Consider the following 5,913-nt stretch of genomic DNA (forward strand, 5'->3'; position numbering starts at 1 on the left):
GACATTATCACGGTCACAATGATAGGAACAATAAAGCACCAAACCTTATAAGAAACATAGCTCGAACAAATAATACTAATAGTAGCAAGTAAATCGACGATATCTACTATTTTACTAGCATTTGAGACCGAAACTCGCTGGGGAAACTTCTATTTCTACCGAATTTCTGCTGAAGTGAAACATTGCTTCGGTATAAAGGATTAGAGCCAACGGACAAACAAGACATAAACTGATGTCTCGATTGTGTTTCGGGTTGCAGAAGGCCACTGCCCTCCATCACTTTAAAACCTGACGGATGTTTTTAGCCATATTCTTTACCAATCCATCTCTCCACACAGACTCACATGCATGCACGCTTTCACTCAAGCGGGAGACGACTATGAGAAGTGTAAACACGTCATGAGTATAACCGTACGTACGAGAAATCCTCAGTCCCAAGGCGTATGGATACGTACCATAAACACACTGGTGTAATGGAGGACGGCTGTAACACAGCAGTGTTTTCTTATGGTTGAAACGTGCACCATTTGGGCATATGGCTAACTACAAGGCGTGTAAATATATGTGCTTATGAAAATACATAGAAAAAATAGTAAAGCTCAATAAAATATTCTTTGTGAATTAGTTTAGTCTCGCGTTGGATATATGTGCATTATATAGGCATAGCCAAAAATAAACCTAAAATTAGATGCTCCGATTCTTAGGTCGATAATTAGGCTAGCGTTACATTAGATGGCTAGTGAACTCCACGACCTCACCTAATCTTTTGGGTTACTGTAACCTTTTAGTTTACGCAAAGCAGAGCTGGGCAAATTACATTGTTCATAAGTTCACCTTAAATTGCACTTACTTGCTCAATCAATTTCTACCTAATTTGAACTGGAATAGGTATCACTGTCTTGAAAATCGCAGGTTATCGCAAAGGCTTGTAACCGTTGACACGGTCTCGCAGAGGTTCGGGGCTTGTTTCGAAACCGCGGCCGGTGGGTTAAATTAAATTCAAATATAGGAAGGGAACTTGCTCCGACTCAATAGGAGGCCAAGTGTAAATCTCTTTTTATCACATAATGCTTCAGAATACAATAATGTCATCCGCCTTTGCGACAGATGACGGTTCATAGCAGCTTCTTATCGTTAGTTTGCTATCTTGACTGTCGTGTGCATATATGCCCTGAGGCACCTCATGCTCCGACACCTCGGGCTTCGCTCGTTCCGAATATCGCGTATATCTTCGTTCGCAAAGGAAATACACTAAACAAACTACATAATTTCTTCGGCAACCTCAACCTTTGTAGCCTGAGGTGCATTCGGAGCTTCGACTTGACACGAGTTTCGCCCTTAGACCTATTTTTTCAATCAGCTTTAACAACATAATGAACGAATCAAATAAAGTCATATTCTGTAAAGGAATATCAAAATAAAAACTTAATGAACCGCATTTAATATCCTTACTTTCTATTGATCAAAGTTTTTTTCGAAACAGTCGTCATAGCTGTTCTTTTTGTTGTTGTCGTCGTTGCTGTGATGTGGTCACCGTGTCCGTAGGCTTCCTGATTGGCCTGATGAAGATGAATGGTGGGCCAAGCAGCAACTAGGACGGCGAGAGCGGCCACAGCAACAACGAGCGATAAAGGGTATGAGATCCGCGTGTTTACAGCGAGAAATCACCTCACCACAGGACGGCTGTGGCGCCTGTCTAACCGCGTCAACGTGGCACAAGCCATGAGACCGATAGTTGATGTTGCCACAGTTAATTCCCTTGTTCGTCCGCGCATCGTCGGTGGGGCCAAGGGCGGCGAAGGAGGGGGCTTCCGATACCAATGGCAGCGTTTATCCGTTAGATGGTTAGCCTATGTAATGTTAACGATGATGTACGCTGGTGGAGGCGGCGTGTCTTGTTCTCCTGTCAGTATCGTCACACAACGAGCCCAATGCGTAAATGACGACTTAATTGACGTGTCAGGATCGTTCCTGAACAGCTGCGAGCACTACTTAACGGGGTTGATCTAACAGATATATCATAATGAGCGAATATGTCACGGGACAATGGGACGGATAGACGCTTACAAGGAATGAACCTTAAATCTTACTTAGAGAGGGCCAGCCAGTTCAATTTCACACATGAGATTGGCTTCTATAGAATCTTTCACTTCAGTTTCTGTAAGTAACTATGAGTTGCTCGATTACTACTAGAACAGTATGAATCTATAGTACTGCCAAAGAGTGTCAATTAAAGCCCGATGAAAGATATAAATCACGAACGTGTAGAGGACGTTGCGACTGAATCGAACGATATTCAATATAAAAATTTAACCATGTTAATGCATCGAAAACTGTCTTCACTATATGCCTATGGCAGTAATGAAGACTCGTAGCAAGTCATATGTTTGGCTTGGAACCCTCCAGTTCAAATCAGCGTATATCATTGGTAGCCGAGGAGCTTTACCTAACAACATTGGTTAGATGTATTTTGAGTTTCGTTTTTATTTCTTCGTCGACATTTGCTTGATATATATATATATATATATATATATATATATATATATATATATATATGTTCATTTCTAGATAACGGATACTCTTAAGAGTTTTCCTAAAGATACCCTAAAGTAGGAAGGCAGTCAGAATGAGAGTAAAAGAAAAAAGTAGAATGAAGATTCTTAACCTGTCAAGTAGCTACTTTCCAAACTGCCATCCACCTAAAACTTTTGTCCCATTGTGCGTATTTAATGAGTTGGCAAAGCCACTTTTCCCTTACGGTTATCGTCTTTGTATATGAGTCAATTTACGTATATATATAGAGAGAGAGAGCGCTAAACTCTACGTGTGAGTCAGGTATATGTATAATTGGAAACTTCCTGTTCTACCGTGACGAACCTATTTATTGTTTGCCTAGCTGCTCGTCAGCGCGTCAGTCGCGTATCGCGCAATTCGGTAAATCATAGAGGAGCTTCCGCCAGCGACAACCCTTCTTGGGATTCTACTCATAGATGAGTTATGCCACCCAGGTGATTCTCCCCGTAAAAACAGAAACGGAGTTCAAGAAGGACTTATTAACATGATAAAAAAACACTTGTTACATTTTTTAATTCGAGGTTGGAAACGGATTTAAAGATATCGAACCATATGTATAATAAAAGTACAAGATAGCCGAGGAGTGCTAGAATATTTCTAGGAAACTGCCAATCAGCACGAAGTGCTGTTAAAATAGTCGTTAATTTTTATCTTATAAGCGTATGTATATCGTAACGATAAAAACGTACATTCTTTGATTGTGAGTCGATGCACGGCGGTGTTTTAGAAAGCCTTACTAGTTGGCTTCGGACACGTAACGAAACCGAAATAAGACAAACGTTTTTTTTTGTTAAGATTACAGAAATTGTAAATAATCTATATTTTGTGGAGGCTAAACCGAACAGCGCGATTTGTTCTTCTGTGAAAGACCCACGGCACTTGTTTTACCTATTATCCATCTGAATGCAACTAGGGATGCAAGACTTGTGTGTTTATAATATAAAGTTAACCTTTATTTTACCTCAGTTAGTGGATGACAACGAGCCTAATAGTTATAACATAGCAGGGGCGTCTTTGATTAGGTAAGATGGTCAGCGAAAGCAGAGAAAATAATTTCAACACGTAGGAAAGCGATGTCAAAAAATATCATCACAAATAATTATAAGGCAACCAATTATACTTCTAATGAATACTATGCTATGCTAAGTAACGTTACGGCGCTGTCAACGGTACCCCGTAAGACAGCCAGAGTAGAACATACATGATACATATAGGCAGGTATAACAGCCATGAAATAATTATTACAACTACATAATTATTGCTACAGGAGTCAAAGTAATGCGTTTCGGTAGTAGCGTGCTTTGGTGCGCGTGCGGTAATCGGCCTCATTTTTAACGAACACTACGCAGTAAATATAGAACTCATTCGTCTGTGCATGTGTGTGCACGCACAAACGGTCATATAAATCCCACACTTAAAAAAACAATACCATAAAATGAAAATCAGCTAATGCTTTTTTGTCTTGCTTGTCCATCGTAAATCACAATGAAATCGCCTCGCTGGAAGTTGGCTTTGGCCTGCGCTGGCCGACAGAATTCAGCCCGGGGCGGGTAAAATGATGCTCTTCAAAGTGGCGCTCGTCTCATGCAAATTGGCTATATACTACGTACAAATACGACTACATCTCCTTGTCTCTTACTATTTGTAGCGATAGATGCGAGGCTTTATACTTTGTTTATGTCTAAGTGACGCACAGCGGGACGCGAACGCCTAAAATAACGTTAATGGCAAATCGTAAATTGGAATTAAGTTTGTCGAGGTGAACCAGTCTATCATTTAGGGCGACGGGAGCAACACATTTGAATAGAATTTATACAATAGACCGAACAAAATTAGCATGGAATAGCATAAAACAGTACCGCAAAGTAACTTAGATCCGACAATCCTGCACGGTTAGTCTATGGGATATCAAGACGGCCATATATAGAGTTGATTCGTCCACCTCTGTGCGTATTCTTCTTGACAACTGATATTGAATTCTTTCAGACACGGCATCTGTATTCTGTTTACCCTGATACCCCAATAAGATTCAGAGCAAACGGTGATGGGCAGACATAAATGATAAACTGGGAACCTAGGACGGTCAAAGTATTCATTTTACCTCGTATGGTACTAAATCGAGCATCGATTGTTGGTTAAATCAGATGTTCGACGACGTTGTTTTGATCGAGTTAAGTTAATCGTATGTAATGATGTACTATACTGCTTTGAACCATTACAAATTCACACAAACTCTACGCTTACACAGTCACCGTTCGGACGCTTCCACTTTACGGTGCGTCACTCTTATTCATTCACCATTGATGTACAGTAGAAGAAATTCTCATATTAAATCTCATAATAGGTATCTTTAAATTAAATTTATAGACTCGACGCGTGCAGGCTCCGCTGAGTCAATCCAAGCCCACGGTATGATAAAATGAATCTAATCAGAAAAAGGTCATCGACAGTGAGCCATAAATAAACCTGTCGTGTTCATTTGAAAGCCATAGGGAACTCTTATAGCTCATCCACAGCACTCGTTTAAATCTATCCGATTTCCGGCAACAAACGTTTAACAAAGAAAAATTTATTTCGGCGCCAGGTGGCACCTTAGAGAGATTGGGCACCAATTAGAGAATCATGAGCCCACTGTTGACGCAGGAAACAAGCTATCTATATATTACAAGGAAAAAAAAGTACGTAACATCTGCTTGAACACTAGTTTGCCATTGGATGCACGAGTTAAGTGAGAGAATTGGAAACTAGAATAATTTGGATCCTTTTGGAAAGGACATTGGTCCAATTCTTTAACTTTTTCATAACTCAGCATCACATGTTTTAAATTGTCTGTTTAATTAAGAGAGTTGGCACACGTTATCTATTTAATACATAAAATCCATACGTAATTTAATCAAAATAGCATATAATGTTGTGTTGGCACTTAGTAATTAGTTGATCGCTATGTTGAGCTATTCTGGGTAATCGCCGATTAGAGGCTGTTTCGTTAAAGTTGTTGGATACCGTTCTAAACAGCTGCCAGCTCTACGAAATCTTAGATCTAAAAAAATGCCGCAGTTATAAAGGGTTAAAAATACTAAAATAATTAACGGACGACTAGCGTTTACCTTGCGCGCTAACTTGGACGACCAAGCCTCTGCTTCAAAGGAACCATCGGCTAAACACACTATAAAACTCGTGTGATTGAAGACAATTATTTTTTCATTGTTAATTTTGGCCTTTGTTACACACTATAAATAGTTTGTAAATTGTCGAAGTTTGGGGTATTTTTCAATCAGTGAGATAGCCCGCGATGAACAGACTTTGGAGGCGATAAACAAAGCTTTTTCTAGTATCTGG

Source organism: Varroa destructor, unplaced genomic scaffold (assembly GCF_002443255.2).
Source record: "Varroa destructor unplaced genomic scaffold, Vdes_3.0 BEIS01000001.1, whole genome shotgun sequence".
Classification (NCBI taxonomy): Eukaryota; Metazoa; Arthropoda; class Arachnida; order Mesostigmata; family Varroidae; genus Varroa; species Varroa destructor.